Source organism: Octopus sinensis, linkage group LG25 (assembly GCF_006345805.1).
Source record: "Octopus sinensis linkage group LG25, ASM634580v1, whole genome shotgun sequence".
NCBI classification, from domain to species: Eukaryota; Metazoa; Mollusca; class Cephalopoda; order Octopoda; family Octopodidae; genus Octopus; species Octopus sinensis.
This window is the reverse complement of record NC_043021.1, coordinates 8323093-8342969: the sequence shown is the minus strand read 5'-3', so window position 1 is coordinate 8342969 and position 19877 is coordinate 8323093. Positions and strand designations below refer to the sequence as shown.

The 19877-nt window shown below is 36.2% G+C and overlaps 1 protein-coding gene across 1 annotated transcript in view; it reads right to left on the bottom strand.

The window, feature by feature from the left end:
• The window catches only part of LOC115224228 (alcohol dehydrogenase), a 31698-nt gene extending 12896 nt beyond the window's left edge, over positions 1 to 18802 (bottom strand). Inside the window, exon 1 of the mRNA XM_029795012.2 lies at positions 18650 to 18802. The gene's annotated coding sequence lies outside the window, so the exon portion shown is untranslated. The remainder of the gene's footprint in view (positions 1 to 18649) is intronic.
• Positions 18803 to 19877: the final 1075 nt, after the last annotated feature.

The following is a 19877-nucleotide window of genomic DNA, read 5'->3' as shown; positions in this document are numbered from 1 at the left end:
ACGCGCGTGCGTGCGTTTGAGTGTGAGTGTGTGTGTGTGTGTGTATGTATGTATGTATATATATAATGTATATATATATATATATATATTATATATATATATATATATATATATATATATTATATAATATATATATATTATATGCATATATATATATGCATATATATATATATATATATATATATAATATATATATATGTATATATATATATGCATATATATACACGCATGCATATATGTATAGGTATATATGCAAATGTGTGTGTATACATATATATGTATATATCTCTTTCTCTCTCGATATATAATATATATATAGTTAATGAATTCACACTACTGCGAACAGTGTACTCAATACAGCTGTACATAAGTTGCACATTTTAGACTAATTTGTGTATGCTCCTTTCTACTATTTCCACCTGATGTCAAAGCCAATATCCTGCTCCTTCAGGTTTCATCTGGCATTTAAAAAGACATCAAGTGGAAAATTTTAGTGATGAGTAGACCATACATAAATCGATCTAAAAGATGCAACTTATCTAAAGTTGAAAACGGCTCAGAGTACATAACACCAACAGTTACGTCTATTTTCTAAACTGTTATCACAAGATCAGAGATATTTACGAGATGCCCATACATCCAGAAGTACCTGCTAAACTTTTGAAATGTACACCAGCGTCAGAATAAGCTGACTAACTTTGATTTCTCTCTTCCCACTACCCTATCCGTGATTTTCTGACCATCCTACAACTATCATTTCTGTTCGAGATATATTGTCTTTATTTTTTTTTTTTTTTCTGAACCGACGTTTAATTCAGAAAATGTTTCAAATCTCCATTAGAAGTTTAAAAGAAAAAAAAAACCCTTTGATTGGATTAAGACTTACTTCAAGAGCAAAAGAAAAAAAAAATGAGTTAATTTCCTTTTTCATTTGTAAACCTAAGGAATTTTATAAAGACGACATTAAAAAGCTCATTGACTGATGGCATGATGTCATAAAGAAGAATGGTGATTCTATTAACGATTGAAAAAAATCAGATATTGCTTTGTTTTGCTTTTTAATTGCTTTATTGAGCCTTAAAAACGGACAGAACTTACGTTAGAACCTGATAGTAAGGTAGTCTAAGTCGTAATATTTTGTTTTTGTAAACCAACCTTAATATATTACTGGGATCTTTTCGGTTTGAACGGCAGTTTTTTCTAGCGGTGTCATATGAAATTGTCACCCATAATTATGACCCTAGTATCGATCTATTGCATTTCAAAATGTTTTAGGGTTAGGGTTAGGGTTGGGGAAAGGGTAGCTTTTTTTTCTTCACAAATGTAAATTAAACCCAATCTGTTTCTTAAACGAGGGACATATTCATACAGCACAGAATGTTTTTTACCTCAATGGACGTCATTGATTGGTTGAAATTGCAGAAATTGAAGAAGAAAAAAAAAACAACAAATATCTTACAAACTATAGAATTTTCTCAATAAAGCCAAGAGAAAAAGATGTTTTATAAACACATTCTACCAGTATACGAAGTTTACAATTTTTTAGTTACCTAGAAATTATGTTAAAAAACTGCCGTTCAAACCGAAAAGATCCTATTACTGGTACATACTACTCCCCTCCTGGCTTCCCCTCAGCTTTCTTACTATCTTACATCACAGTGCTCGCCTTGCTTACAAAACCTATCGAAGTGTGCAGTGCTTCTTCGAAGCAGATTGCATGACTAGTTATTAGTACAAATGCACCCGACTGGTGTACAGTAATACGCACTGTGTGTGTACGTGTGTGTGAGAGAGAGATGGGGATGAGAGAGAAAGTTGGGGGGGGGTGTGTTAGTAAATGTAACGGGGTGCGAGGCTCAAATTTCGGTCAGACATGAAACTGTCAACACCAACCACGCGTATGTGGTGTGCACATATACATGTGTATACACGTGTGCATATACGTGGGTGTATATACATATATATATATGAACGTCCAATAATACTATACTTGTTTCACGTCCTCGCGTTGTGTTTTCATGTTTGGATTAACTCCATATATATATATATATATATATATTATATATATATATGTATATATATATATATATATATATATTATATATATATATCTATATATATATATATATATATATATATATATATATATACCGGAGTAAACGCATAAATGTGAAACAGGTGAAAAAAAAGAGTACTCAAATACCAGGGTAGAGTAATATGCTTTATTTAAAAGCAGGAGAAATTCAACAAAACCTGTTACTCGGAGTTTCACGTTCCCACTCCGAGTAACAGGTTTTGTTGAATTTCTGCTGCTTTGAAATAAAGTATATATGTATATATATATATATATATGATGTTTGAGTGCATTGAGTGTGAGCATGTGCACATATGTGTATGTATGAGTCAATGTACGTTTATGTAAATAACAGGGCGAACCACAAAGACAGAGACGGAGGTGGTGGCAGTTGAGGGTAAGGATAAAAAATATCTTTCAACAAGGGGCGAAATGTTGATGGTTTCTGTAGAAGGAAACAAACGGTGTGATAGTGTGAGGAGCAAGAAGGAAGTAATGGGGGAGAAAATGTGGTATAAAAAGAAAGAGGGAGAAGAAAGGAAGATGTGATTGCAGTGGAGGGGGGGAGAAATATGTAGACAGAGAGACCAGAGTAGGTTGAAGAAAAAGGGGAAATTCTGGTAAGAGAGCGACGTGATAGTAGAAAGATGAGGGAGTGAGAAATATCTACTATAATAAAACTCTTGTTTTTCGCCGTCACAACATATGAATGAGAAAGGAAGGGGTGACGGATGAATGAGGAAGGGAGGGGGTGATGGCAAACTGGTAGTGGAAGCGTTTCAACTCCATGTGAGCATATGTGTGTGTGTGTGTGTGCAATAGAAGTGGGGTGGTGAACATTCAACGCTGAAAAGAAAAGTCAAACAGCGTTTCAACTCTGCGTGAATATATATGTGTATGTATGCGTGTGCGTGTACAAGGGAAGTATATGTGAATGGTTGTATGTGTGAACCAGTGTTCTTTCAGTAACAAACGATGATTGATGTCACATCTCAAAAGACAACCACTAGATAACATTGACAAGTGTATTAATTTGGTTTACCAACCATATTTATATATAAAATACTACAGTTATCCGTCATTTTTGACAGCACGGGGTCAGCTAGCAGATATATATTTCGCTCAGGCATTCCTGTACTAATAACCTGACGTAGAACTCCATGCGTATGTTTCAGAACGAAGTGTTAGACGAGTACAGAGCAATAATAAGAAAAAAGATGTGATAATGGAATAATTATCTTATGACCTTCAATAGCTCACAGCTGTTTCCGCTACTGGACCCGGTGGACTCTCAGATGAGTGCCTAAGTGCACTTCATGTCTGGGGCTCTGATGAAACTGTGAGGTGTTATTCAGGCACTTAACTATGAGTCCACCGTATCTGATAATGGAAACAGCTGTAAGCTAATGAAGTTCGTAAGATAATCCGTTATTCCTTTGTCGCCTTTTTTCTTATAAATATAATCTTAAAACATATGAGCTTACACATATATGAGTTTCTGTTGAGAATGGACTGAGCGGAACAGAAGGATACACGAGAACGGAAAGTGTCGCTGAAGAGGTCACAGGTGTGTGACGAAAGATTTCCGGACAATGGATATGAGTTAAAATAAGAACATTAATAAACGTGTGAAGAACGAATATAGAGTGCGTGTATTTATTTGTCAAAAAAAAAAAAAAAATGACCGTTCCGAAATACAATACTTGCATCTATCTATCTGTCTGTCTGTCATCTATCTATCTATCTATCTATCTATCTATCTATCTGAATGTGTGTGTATCAATTACTCGTTTCAGTCATTTGACTACGGCCATGCTGGGGCACCGCCTTGAATCTTTAGTCAACTGAATCGACCCCCGTTCTTAATTTTTAAGCCAGGTATTCATTTTGTCGGTCTCTTTCGTCGAACTGCGAGACAACGGGGATGCAAATACACCAACACCGGTCGTCAAACGGTGGTGGGGAGACAAACACACACACACACACACACATATAAATATATATGCATATATATATATATATACATATGTATACAATTTACAGGTGTGTATATCATACATAATACCTAGCTAAGAACGAAAAGAAATAATCCCTTTGATCGACTGGAATTTATTTTAAACGACTTTCCAGCTGTGCCCATCTCGTCTTTAATTCACATAATTCACATATTATCTATCTAGCATTATATTATCCGATGTTTATATCCCTTTATTCATCTTTGAAGGTATGCATTAAAGGAGGAGATTTAACTGCTATTTCTAATAGGTGAGGCATCCATCCAAAAGAGACAAGTGCACAACTATGTGTGGTGCGAAGAGAGAAAATAGACAGAGAGTGAGTGAGTGAATGAATGAGTAAACGAGCAAGAGAGTGAGTGAGTGAGTGAGTGAATCAATGCGAGTGATGAGTAAGTTAAAGTGTTACTGTACAACCATTGCAGCGATCACGCTTAATTCAGGTCCGATCCACGCTTCCAGCGCGTGTTCAGCAGCTCTGTGTCAGCTGATTGATAAACTGCTCTCTAGACAAAAGACAGAGAGAGAGAGCGAGAGAGAGAGGAACGGTTGTCTTACACAACTCCCTATCTGCTTGTCGTTCTATCTATCTTTATATATATATATATACTCGCTTCTGAATATGCGAATTAGATTAAAAGCACGCGCACATGCATATATATATATATATACGTTTGTAAAGAACAAATTTATTACAAGAATGTTGTTGACAGCGACTCCGAGGTTTTGTTTGTATGTATGTATGTGTGTATGTGTGTGTGTGTGTGTATGTGTATGTATGTGTGTGTGTGTGTATGTGTATGTGTGTATGTATGTATGTATGATGTATGTATGTATGTATGTATATATATATATATACATACATATATATACATACATATATACACATATATATATACATACATATATACATATATATACATACATATATACATAAATGTATAAATCCTTAAATCCTTAAAAATGTTTTAGCCCGAAGGCCGCGGCCATGCTGGGGCACCATATTCATATACACACACACGCACATATATACATAAAAAAATTATAAATATAAATTAATAGTTTTAATTTTAAATTTAAATAATTTAAATAATTTAAATTTTATATTTTATATATTTTGTATTTTATATTAATTAATTTTATTTCTGTTTTGGTTTATGTTTTTCACTGTTTGATTTGCTAATAGTGGTTTTATCTCTAATTTAATTTATATCTATATATATATATATATATTATATATAATATATATATATATATATATATATATATCTATATATATATATATCGACCCTGAAAGAATGAAAGGCAAGATCGACCTCGGTGGTAATAATAATAATAATATATCCTTTCTGTTGGAAGCACAAAGCCTCACATTTTGGGGCAAGGGATGAAAGGATGAAAGGCAACAGTCGATCTCGGCAGAATAATTAATAATAATAATAATAATAATAATAATAATAATAATAATAATATAATAATAATAATATTAATAATAATAATAATAATAATAATAATTAATAATAATATAATATAATAATAATAATAATAATAATAATAAATAATAATAATTTGATGATGATGATGATGATAACAACAACAACAATAATAATCCTTTCTACTAAAGGCACAAGGCCTGAAATTTTAGGGGAGGGGGTCCAGTCGATTAGATCGACCCCAGTATGCAACTGGTACTTAATTTCTCAACCCCAAAAGGATGAAAGGTGAAGTCGACCTTGGTGGAATTTGAACTCAGAGCGTAAAGACAGACAATATACCGCTAAGCATTTTGTCTGGCATGCTAATGTTTCTGCCAGCTCTCCACCTAACAATAATGATGATGATGATGATGATGATGATAGTTGAGATGCCTACCCCCAAAGAAAGGAAAGCATGCTAGTGTCAGTTAGGGGATGAGAGCATATTGAAAGCAAAGGAAAATAAATTGAAACACAGCAAGAAATACAAAAGGGACATGAAGTCTATGCAACAAGGGACAATTCAAGTAATTCCATGTAACCTTAATTGAAGTTAATGGAAAACAGATTGGATTGGCTGAAGAAAGGAGCACCGAAAAAAGACACAGAGAGCACCATACTGGTAGTGCAAGACCAAGGTTTTGGCCAGAAGCTGGAGGGTCAAGCTTAGGAATGAGCGAATGTTTCCACTGTTTCCCAAATATATCTTCTCCATCAGGGCTTGTTGTACACAGCTTGATACAGTGTACACAGTATAATAGAGTGGAGGAAACCTTTGCCAATATCATGAGCAAATGCCTTAAACTTGTCCAAAATCATTATGAGTTGTGGCAGCACTATGAGGTAGTGAAAGAATGTGAAAAGTGGGGTTTAGAGAGGGGCCGCCTTATTAATAATAATAATAATAATAATAATAATAATAAAAGTGTTATCATGTACATTGTTTTGTCTTGGTATAAAAGATGGGCTACAGCAAATATTTTGCTCAATACCACAGATTTGCTTGTCAGTTGTTTGACCATAACCAGTTGAGCATGTCCCTTAGTGGCTGACGATATGTGCATCTCTGATCACGAGCAGAAGTAGTGGGGGAGCATCATAGCCATGTGTTGAGAGGAATTCTTTGGGGTTTGAATAATTCACCTCTGGAAACATGGGTGGTTCTTTCAACATTCTTAAACAACCCTTATTCAGGGACCTTTTGAGCGGGATGGGCTACTCGACCAGAAGAAAATTCTAACTGGGCCCCACCTGCAAGGTCATGCGCTATTTATCTTGTTATGAGATCACCATGTCGCGCACATATGGTTGTGATGCATGTGCCTAGTGTACCCTCATCAGACGGGTAGTCATGATGGGTATACTGGGCTTCGTATATTTTACCCCTGTGTCACTTTGATGGCATGCACTGCTCTCTCACTCAATAATAATAATAATAATCCTTTCTACTGGAAGCACAATGCCTGAAATTTGTGGGGAGGGGACTAGTCAATTACATTGACCCCAGTGTTTCACTGGTACTTAATTTATCGACTCCGAAAGGATGAAAGGCAAAGTTTACCCCGCCGGAATAATAATAACAATGATGATGTTGATGATGATGATGATGATGATATAACAGATAGATAGTCATCTGTGTATGAAATATATATATTGTGCAAGTAGATATATATATATGCAATATATATTATACATACATACAGATAGATAGATAAATAGATAGAGAGAGAGAGGTGTGTATGTGTGTGTGAGTGTGGGTGTGCATGTATGCGTTAGCTCATACTTAACTATGTGCTCTTAGAGTATAGATTGATAGAGTCAGACAAGGTGCTGTTTAGAGGGCTGTTTTATAATAAATACTAAGAAACTTATACACACATGAGAAAGCACTATGAGAAACATACCTGTCCAGTACATGTCTAACTGTACCTACCTATACATACATACACAAGCACAAACACACACACACACACATGTACATTAGGGTTTTTCCTTTGAGTGCAGCATGTACAAACACATAATTAAGACTTATCCAAACTACCTAATGGAGATTACAAGAAAAAAAACAATTAAACATTGAAATTATACCTGTAATGGTTTTAAATTTGCTAATTAGTGAATAATTTTAATTGGTCAATTAGTGAATTATTTTACATTCGTTAATTATTGAATTATTTCCATGCCAAAATTATATAGTTTTCGAGTCATTTCTTTGCCTGTTAATTTGCAAACTGTTTCACCAATGAGGTCCTCATATATTAAGTATTTAACCTTCCTTTAATTACATAGATGTGTGTGTGTGTGGGTTTTGCTACCTGTCTGTCAAACTAGCTTGATGTCTGTCTGTTGGTCATGGTTCTGTTGGTTTAATAAGGCTCTTATAAAAGTCCTTCTGTACAGATAAACAATTGTAATTAAAGATGCAATGATCCTATCTGTTGAACTTGGGCGATCAAGTTGACCTGCATGCAACCTCAGAGCTCTGACCCTGATATCACGTGCTGATGTATGAAGGCAGCAACCTCGTAATCATCACCACCACCACCACCTCCACCACCATCATCATCATCACCACCACCCCACTGCCACCACCACCACCACCATCATCACCACCCCACCGCCACCACCACCCCTACTGCCACCCCCACAGCCACCACCACTGTTGCTATCATCATAAAAAACAATTAATGAAACAATTAATGAAACTTAAGGCTGACATTTCTTTCAACTTACACCAGTTTTTTTTGTTTTTTTAATCTATGGACCCCTTTGATTACTATCTTACCCTGGTGAATCCCCCCCCCTATAGCCATTTGACATTTAGAAACTAGTTTTATAGATACCTCTTTCAAAATTCCTATTTCATTTGTCAATAAGATGCACTGGACATCAAGTTTTACGTGTCCTTTTCTTGCTATAAATATGTCTAAACCAAAATGTTTACGTCGACCCTCAAAATACTACTTCAAAATTTCGCTTGCATGGACCCCACCCACCAAAATCACATATATGGAACTCCCAACCACAGGGATCCATATCATAGATATTACAGACGGATGTACACCAATGATTACATTCACACGGTCCTATCCTGTGCACACCACTCCTATTACACCCACACCATTCCTATGACGTTTGTACCTGCACCACACCCGATTAAATGGAAAACCGTCACATTCTTCGAAAACTTATTGAGAAATAAAACATGATCATTATTGTTATTGTTATTATTATTATTATTATTATTATTATTATTATTATTAACATTGGCTTAACACGTGATAGAATAGCCTGAATCATTGTAACAACATTTGTATGAGTTATTTCAAGGAGAGAGGGACAGTAACATTGATCTTTGCTGTTCCACCCCAACACCACCAAACAGGTTACATTGGTATTAATAATAGCCAACCTGAACATCTGTCGATTAATGTCTACAGGTAAAAAAAAAACAAAAAAAAAAAAAAAACAAATGTGGGGTAGATTCAGGTACTTAGAACAGAGAGAATTCTACCAAAGATATCCAACAACTACTTTATGGTATTAAAATGGGTAGAATCAGGTGGCGAGCTAGCGAAATGCTCAGCAGTATTTCATCTGCCGTTATGTTCTGAGTTCAAATTCCACGGAGGTCGACTTTGCCTTTCATCCTTTCGGGGTCGATTAAATAAGTACCAGTTACGACCTGGGGTTGATGTAATCAACTTTATCCCTTTGTCTGTCCTTGTTTATCCCCTCTGTGTTTAGTCCCTTGTGGGTAGTAAAGAAATAGGTATTTCATCTGCCGTTACGTTCTGAGTTCAAATTCCGCCGAGGTCGACTTTGCCTTTCATCCTTTCAGGGATCGATAAATTAAGTTATGCACTGGGGTCAATGTAATCAACTTAATGTCCTTGTTTGTCCCCTCTATGTTTAGCCCCTTGTGGGCAATAAAAAAATAAGAATCAGGTGGTGACGTTAAACCAGAAATTGTGTTATGACCTTTCATCTAAGGACTGGGTGAGAGTGTTTACCCTTTAGACATTTAAACTGGCAATATCCAGCCAAAATATTCCACCTGTTTTCTGTTTGAACTGGCTTGATCTGGCCTCTCACACCTAACTGACAATGTCAGTCTAACAAATAAATAAACAATCACATTATCAAAATCTCAAAGTTACGAGATAATACTTGATTAATTCAAAACAATGTGAATAAAGAAGCATTGCATTTGACAGAAAAACCTGAATGCTAAATGGTTAAATAAGAATCTGTGATATGTCCTGCCTCCTGGGTACTAAACAGAGTTATTAAACTAAGAGTTGTGGTATGTGTTTATCACCCAAGAACCAAATGTTAACAGTACTGAACAAGAAGCTGATGTTGGACAAATCACCATTCAGTAAGATGCACCGCACTTCAAATTTTTACATGTCTTTAAGGTTACTGACTAACCTCTCTGTCTCATCAGAAGAGATGGAAAATTAGAATAATGACAGTCAGATGGATGCAATTTGAGGGATATTTAGCTGTAATTTCAAGCATTGCATTTGACAGAAAAACCTGAATGCTAAAGGGTTAAATAAGAATCTGTGATATGTCCTGCCTCCCGGGTATTCAAGAGAGTTATTAAACCAAGAGTTGTGGTATGTCTTTATCACCCAAGAACCAAATGTTAACAGTACTGAACAAGAAGCTGTATCCTACAATTGAAACATGTAGATGTTCCTCTAGTTTTGTTCCCGGTTGTTCAGAATTGATGTAATTATAGTAATGCTGACAATCAGATCCAGAGGTAGACAGTGTCTGGCAAGATACTTTCCAATACAGGAGATAACACTTCAAGATTTTGAGTTCAACTGACAAAGATGAGACTGAGTATCTAGAATTTTACAGTTCTATATTTAAGAGATGAGGAATTATTTACAATATTTACATTATTTACATTTGACAGATATTTAAGTTGCATGGATATTTAAGTTGCTAACACAACGTTTCGGCTGATATACCCTCCAGCCTTCATCAGGTGTCTTGGGGAAATTTCGAACCTGGGTTCTCATTCCTAAGGTATTTTTCGATGTTGTTGTTGTTATTATTATTATTATCATTGTTATTGTTCAGGTTACAGCTTGGAATCAAACTCGGAATCTTGGGGTTAGTAGCCTGCGCTCTTAACCACTCCACCTTATGCCCATAGGCAATTATGGAGTGAATTTTAGGGCTTATAAATCTAATATTTTTCTATCCTTCCTTAATACCAGTTCCCATATGCTGCTCATATCTGCACTCGGTCTGCTTAGGAATGAGAACCCAGGTTCGAAATTTCCCCAAGACAGCTGAAACGTTGTCTTAACAACAAACAAGATGAGGACAAATATCCATCGAATTTAAATAATGTAAATAATGTAAATAATATTCTAGAGTTTATTCTAGTAATATCTAATTAGTAAATTACTGCTTTTTTATTCTAGTAACATCTAATTAATAAATTACTGCTTTTGTTAGCCCCTGGTCAACTATACTGAGGAGCTAGAGATGGTGAAGTTCATCCTGTTTGATCTAGGGCACAGAAGACTGGTATCTTTATGTGAGGATGACGACGCCATCATTATGGTGTTGGATACATTAGAAATTGAGGTGGTTGGTACCATTCGGGAAGAGCGCCAGAAGTATTATCTGGATCACTGCGATGGTAGCAACAATGACAAAAATGAGTGCAAACTCGTTTGGCCATTTTTCATACAATACATCCTTCCTCGGCTCTTCTTTTTGACCAAGCTGCAATCTTGGGTCAGGCATAGACTAAGTTTGGGCATTTGTTATCTAGAATATTCCATCACTCTCACAGTACTCTACCATATGTACAATGCTCTTTCTTCTTTTTTTACTCTTTTACTTGTTTCAGTCTTTTGACTGTGGCCATGCTGGAGCACCGCCTTTAGTTGAGCAAATCGACCCTAGGAACTTATTCTTTGTAAACCTAGTACTTATTCTATCGGGCTCTTTTGCCAAACTGCTAAGTTACGTGGACGTAAACACACTACCATCGGTTGTCAAGCGATGTTAGTGGGGGACAAACACACACACACATATATATATATACACATATATACGACGGGCTTCTTTCAGTTTCTGTCTACCAAATCTACTCACAAGGCTTTGGTCGGCCCGAGGCTATAGTAGAAGACATTTGTCCAAAGTGCCACGGAGTGGAACTGAACCCGGAACCATATGGTTGGTAAGCAAGCTACTTACCACACAGCCACTCCTGCTGTGAACAAGAATCAAAAACAACTCTTGATTTTCTATAGAGATTTAGAGGACAGCATGAGTTGCAACAGCTTAGGAATGACTTTGGACATTGATGAAAAATATCTGAGCAACCTCTTCTAAAGAACTTTCAAATTAAAGACTATGAACAACATAGTCGCAGGAGTGGCTGTGTGGTAAGTAGCTTGCTTACCAACCACATGGTTCCGGGTTCAGTCCCACTGCATGGCATCTTGGGCAAATGTCTTCTGCTATAGCCCCGGGCCGACCAATGCCTTGTGAGTGGATTTGGTAGACGGAAACTGAAAGAAGCCTGTCGTATATATGTGTATATATGTATATGTATGTATGTGTTTGTGTGTCTGTGTTTGTCCCTCTAGCATTGCTTGACAACCGATGCTGGTGTGTTTATGTCCCCGTTACTTAGCGGTTCGGCAAAAGCGACTGATAGAATAAGTACTGGGCTTACAAAGAATAAGTCTCGGGGTTGATTTGCTCGACTAAAGGCGGTGCTCCAGCATGGCTGCAGTCAAATGACTGAAACAAGTAAAAGAGTAAAAGAGTAACATCTAAAAGTCCTTAGCATTGCAGTGCTACAGAAAAGCATTTCCTGTTCGACACAAGTTCTACAGACATGGAAGTGCCAACAGCTGAATTTGTCTAAGATGCATACAGGGTAATGTAATCGTGCTATTTTACAGATTAACTGCACTAGTGACTTGTGAGATTATAGAGAATGGTTACTTTCGCCTGTGGGGCCAAATCTACAGTGAAAAATCGATGCACAATATTTTTGTTATTGAGGGTGGAGTGGAGACAAGGAAAGATGGCTAGTTTTCCTCTACTTGTGGCTGTGGCGAAAGAGATTGCATAGTGACCTCGTCTGAAAGGTTTCAAGAGAGAACATTTCCTTTCTGGCCAAACTCTCAATCAACTTCTTCAAGTACCACTCAAAGAAGAAGACAAGGGTGGAGAAGACGGTGCTGTTTTCTTAGTATGTTTATAATCAAAAGGTGCACAAAAGTGGCAACACTAGTGATGCTGAACTGGCCTACTCTGAGTATGCTTTTCAAGCAAGAGGAAAGAAACAAGGACAGAACACTTTTGATGCTGCGCATGTAACAATATTGCAGTTCTTTTGGGGTTTTTATTTCAGGTTTTCCTAGAATTACCCTAAGTGATCTTCCCCTCTATTGCAGAATATTTTCTTGTTGAAATTTTTTCTTTTATCTTTTAGTTTTGTTCATTTCTTTTTTTTTTTTCAATGCAAACTTGATCTTTGTGGGTCGCATTTCATCCTTATATCATCCTCAAGGTCTTGGCCCCTTATGGCCAAGGCCTCAGCAAAAAATGTTTAGCACCATCAATAGCCCCTAACCCATAATCTGATATTTTGTATTTACGTTAGAAAGTATAATCAAATAAATATTTTATTCACATCAATCATTAAACAAGATGAAGGACATCAAATTGAGCTTGCAGATTCCCTAGGGATTAGACACTGAAACTTATAGATGGCTCATTCTATCTCCTTGAAAAAAATGAGAAAATAATTACATTTTTGAAAACTTTGTAGCCAGTGGGAGTACTCAGTAATTATCGAGTGTTTTCACTGACATTTCTACTACCACCTTCCCAAAGTAGAGAAGAAGGAAGCCTATCAGTGTATCACCCAATAAACTTTCTTTTCTAATTCTCCACCCCCTCTATCTATCTCGTCCCCCCAAAGTCACCAGAGGACAGACCAAAAGGTTCATTCTGTGCCTCTATGTTTTGAATTCAATTGGGGAATGATAAAGTAAGGTACCAGTTACATAATAATAAAGTCGATTTAATATTCCACTAAGTCATTCTAGATGTCAATCAAAGACTAATAAGATATTCTAGTTTTAATAAACTAATGTATATTGTTGCCAATGGCGAGAACTAATCACTTAAATATATGAGTACCTTGTCCACCCAACAATTGGCCTCTGTCAACAGGCAACTCTGCAACCAGCATCAATAAGATGATAATGGCATATTGAGACTTTTGTTCAGCCATGGATTGACAGCAACATTTAGGGAATTATAGTTGATCATATACATCATGACAGATAGAAGATCTTTGATCATGAGTCTACTCAATCAGAACTGACCTTGGGCTAAACAATAACATCAGCTGATAATCTTTATATATAAAGCTGAAGTTGTCTGTGTGTGTGTGTGGCAGGTTTGGTAGCCTTCTACTAACACTATCTCCTCGGAGACCCTGCGGCACAAGTTGCCCAAAATTAAGAGTATGATAGAAGGAGGCTTGCTCTTCATTCCATAGAAGAAAAAATTCAAATCGGACCCTGTTAACACCAAAAAGCTGCTTTATATCTATGAAAAGCCCTATTTTTTACGATTTTTTTTACTGCTGTGTCGCCATTTTTCGGTGTATTTGAACCAGAAAAATGTTCACTTAAAGAGAATAACAAGCTACATAATGCAAAATTTTTACTTTTCAAAAATTCCAATTCTAAAGGGTCGAAAAGAAAACAAACCCGAGCAACGCCAGGCTATACTACTAGTACTGTGATATATAGAAGTGACTATGCAGGCATGCAAGTATGTATGAATGTATGTATGTAAGTAGGTATATACGTATGTGGGGAGGTATGTATGCAAGTTTCTGTCTGTATGTAGTATGCATGTATGTATGTATGTACGTACACATAAATGTATGCCTGTTTGTATGTGCGTTCATACATACAGGGTGTCCCAAAAAAATGTATACACACCTTAAATAATTGTAAATTTGTTATTCTTTGTAAGCCTAGTACTTATTCTATCGTTCTCTTTTGCCGAACCACTATGTGTATACATTTTTTTGGGACACCCTATATGTTTGTATGTAAGAAGGATCTATATAGGTATGGACATTATATTCTTATCATGTCTGTGCTTGCATAGATGTATATATTTAAGTGTTTGTATGTACCTATATATGTACTATGAATGTACAAATGTATATAAACATGTATGTTTGCATTATATGTATGTATCTCTGTTTACATTATGCTTAAAGCTGTAGGCCACAAGTTTGTATCTAGGGAGCTGAAATTTTGCATAGGGGCACATTTTGCCAAGGTTATAGAATATGGTATTTTGGAAAGACTTCTGCCCCTCCCCCATTTTCTCCCAAATTTGTTTATTTTTGTAATTTTTTTTGCCAAAAATCCCCATTTTTGGATTCAGAGGTTCCGGAAAATTGCTAAAAATTAGCATTGTGAAATCCCCCCCCCATTCCCATCCCTCCCAACTTCTTCGATTTTGACTTTTTCCCCCAACACTAACCCTAAAACCCTAACCGTAAGTACCGAAATGGGCATAGTTTCGGTTGTAGTAGCACAGATTTCCGTCGATTTCCGTAAAAAACTTTTATTTTTTTACATAAGTAATGAGAGCGAAAGGGACTAAGAGGAAGCGATTTTACGACGAGAAGGTTTCACTTTGAAGTCGGCCTGTGTGGTTTGATGGGTGTGGGAGACAGACAGTATGTTGTGTAAGTGAGTGCTTCTGTTAGTGTGTGCGAAGAGACAGACATACATATACACATACACGAGTACATACATACATACATACACACCACACACATACATACATACACACACCACATACATACATACATACACACACACATACTTACACACACCCACACACACATAGATACATACACACACACACATACATACATACACACACCACACATAACATACATACATACACACACACATACTTACACACACACACACACACATAGATACATACACACACACAATACATGCAGACATACATATACACATACACCGAGTAAAAAAATCAGTTATCTCTCTCTTTCACACATTACTCTCTCTGTCTCTTCGCACACACTAACAGAAGCACTTCACTTACAACAACATACTGCCTGTCTCCCACACCCCATCAAACATACACAGGCCGATTTCAAAGAGAAACCTTCTCGTCATAAAATCGCTTCCTCTTAGTCTCTTTCGCTCTCATGACTTATGTAAAAAAATAAAAGTTTTTTACGGAAATCGACGGAAATCTGTGCTACGACATGCGAAACTTCGCCCAGAAATGTTTTGAAATGTTTGTCCAAATCATGATGTCCGTATATTTAGAAAAAAAAGTTCTTAAAAAAAATTTTACAAAGATTCTTGGAAATTTTTTCCAGAATCATAATCTCCATATTTTTACGCTTATTTTGAATAAAAAATTTGAAAAAGTTAAAAATGAAGGAAATGGGGGTGGGGTAATTTAGTAATGTCGATTTTTGCCAAATTTTTCGCAGATTCGTATTTTCCATAGCCGAAAAGGTGGGGGGGGGGGCAAAAAATTTTTTTAAAGGGTGCTTTTGGGGTGGGGGACGGGCAGAAGTCTTGCCGACACTTTTCCTGATACTTTCTAAATACCTAGACTAGAGTAGCTACAGCTGTTAAAAACATGTACTTGAAACAATATTACATTAAATTAAGTAGCGTGTAATATTCTGGATGTTTATAAAAACATTAAACAGCATTTGCTATAATATTTTTGCTTCAGAGAAACTTTTCTTACATAGCTTTGTGCATTAAAAACAGAACTCGCACAGAATAACGCCAGCGAATCATCCGACACTGGTTTTTTGGCTTAATTTAACCTCCTCAGTCACAAACACCACCGGTCACTCTGTGCTTTTGCTCTGATATAGAAATCAGCAAATAAAATATTCGTTGATTTGTATGGAAGCAAGCAGGAGTTAAATCAATATACACATTTAAAACCAGCACTAGATTAAAACAACGATGTGTAGTTCATTTATAATGAAAATAGAAAAGTAAGGCATTGCTCGCTGTAACGTTTTGTGTTGGAGAGAAACTTCTCTGGCGATACTGTGCTTGTCAAAAATAAGGTATGCTCAGAACGATATGAACGTTTCAAGTTTCTCTGAAACAAAATATTATAGCTAGCCCTGTTCTATGTTTGTACATACATTATAAATGTAATACATTTTGTTATTTTGGCACAAAGCCTGGAATCTTAGGAATAATAATAATAATAATATAGTGGGAGAGCATCATAGCCGTGGGTTGAGAGGAATTCTTTGGGGTTTGGATAATTCACCTTTGGAAACATGGGTGGTTCGTTCAACATCTTTAAACAATCCTTATTCAGGGACCTTTTGAGCATGATGGGCTACTTGACCAGAAGAAGATTCTAACTGGGCCCCACCTGCAAGGTCATGCGCTGAGATCACCATGTCGGGTTAATATCTAGATCCGCACCCGGTGGAAAAAATACACATATATACATACACATATATACATACACATATATATACATACACACACATATATATACATACACACATATATACATACACACATATATACATACACACACATATATACATACACACACATATATATACATACACACACATATATACATACACATATATATATACACACACATATATATACACACACACATATATATACTGTTACACATTTGCGTTTCCATTTTTTCCACCGGGTGCGGATCTAGATATTAACCGGGCTTTGTATATTTTACCCCAGGGTCACTTTGATAACATGCACTGCTCTCTCACTCAATAATAATAATAATAATAGTGGCTTCAAATTTTGCCACAAGGGAAGCAATTTTGGGGGAGGGGACGAGTTAGTTACACCAACCTCAATGTGCAACTGGTACTTAATTTATTGACCCTGAAAGGATGAAAAGGTAAAGTCGTCCCTGGTGGAATTTGAACTCTTGCTACAATCAATATTTTGCTCAATACCACAGATTTGCTTGTCAGTTGCTTGAGCATAACCAGTTGAGCCTGTTCCTTAGTGGCTGACGTTATGTGCATCTCTGATCGCGAGCAGAAGTAGTGGGGGAGCATCATAGCCATGTGTCGAGAGGGATTCTTTGGGGTTTGAATAAATCACCCCTGGAAACATGGGTGTTTTAATTTATCATCCTCAAACAACCCTTATTCAGGGACCAGGGTACCACTTCCAAGGCTATGCACTGTTTATCTTGATATGATGCCACCATTTCATGCACATATTGTTGTGATGCATGTGCCTGGTGTACCCTAAGTAGACGTGTAGTCATGACGGGTATATTGGCTTTGTATATTTGCATCCCAGCATCACTATGATGGCGTGTGATGCTCTCTCACTCATAGTAGTAGTAGTAGTAGTAGTAACAGTAGCAGTATTGAAGTTGATATCAATATGAAGAAAATAATGATTATGATGGTGGTACATGGCAATTAAATTAGAAAGGACGGGTGTGTGGGTGCATAATTAATTTAATTAATTGCTGTACATGTTTTTGTTTTTTTATGAAAGGTATTATCTTTTTATTTGCATATCAACTTATAAACAACAACAAAAAAGTATGCTGTGGTACACATAGCAGTCCCATTCTGGCGATCCAAGTTCGCATTCTGGCTGGTTAGGACATTCAATTTAGGGGCTAATTTAAATTAATTGCTGTACATGTTTTTTTAATGAAGGGAATTATCTTTTTATTTGCATATCAACTTATAAACAAAAAAAAAATAAAGTATGCTGTGGTACACATAGCCGTCCCATTCTGGCGATCCAGGTTCGCATTCTGGCTGGTTAGGACACTCAATTTATGGGGCTCTAATTTAAATCTATTTCACTTCACATGCCACCCCGCTTAGCATCCTTTAGGGTGAAATGCATGAACAATACTACATCACAGACAATTTACATCTTCCTTTACTCCATCAAAGATACAAAGAAATCTTACATTGTTTAGTAAGGAATTATTATTAAAACGTGGCCTACCTTAAATGTTCTGCATCGGAATATAGTCCCCAGATATCAGAGACTATATATCTTTATGTGTGTGTGTGAGTGGGTGTATATATAAATATAACAATATATTTATGTATGTGTGTGTGTATATATATATTATATATATATAAATTTAAGAATCAGTAAAGTGGTGTGTATATATATACACTATATATAACTATATAATTCTAGTTCTGAGCAGAACACAGGCCTGCTCTGCTCCAACTTTAGCTTTAGAACTGACTAAGATTTGTCTGGGAGTCTGGCAGATATACTCTGTAGATAAATGGAAAGAAATAACATAAAATACAAAAAAAAATCAAAAAAAAAAAATCACATCGGGGTGGTGGTGGTGGTGGTGGTGGTGGTGGTGGTGGTGGTGGTGGTGGAAGAATAAGGGGATGGGTGGATGGAACACTGATAATGATGCTGGTGGCGGTGGTGGCGATAGCGGTGGTGATGGTGGTGGTGATGGCGGTGGTGGTGGTGGTGGCGGTGTTGGTGGTGACGGTGATGGTGACAATGGTGGTGATACTGATGCTGCTGCTGCTGGTTGGTAGTAAGGAGGAGTAGTAGTGGCAGTAGTAGTTGGAGTCGTGGTGGTGGTGGTGGTGGTGGTGGTCGGCAGTTGACAGCTGCACGAACTTTTTTCTCCTAAATGCTTAACATTTTCTGATCACGTGCACACGGTGTGATTATTTGCAAAGAGTAAATGATATGAAAAACACGTCTCGACTGACTGCCATGTAACCGTTTCCTCACCTTCTCTCTCTTTCTCGCTCGTTCTCTCTCTCTCTCTGTCTATCTATCTATCTTTCACTCTCTCTGTAAAATGTGTGTTTATATATATGTATACATATATATACACATATATATATATATATGCATACATACATACATATATATATATACACATACATACATATATATATATACACATACATACATATATATATATATGATACATATGCATATATACATATATATAATATATATACATGCATATATGCATATATATATATAGACGTGTGTATGTATATATATATATATATATATATATATATATTACATGTGTGTGGTGTGCATATATATATATATATATATATATATATAACGTTGTGTATGTGTATATATATATATATATATATATATAGGTAAACAGTAAAAATAATTACAGCCTGGACAAGAACATGAAACACCACAGAGACGACACAAGAAC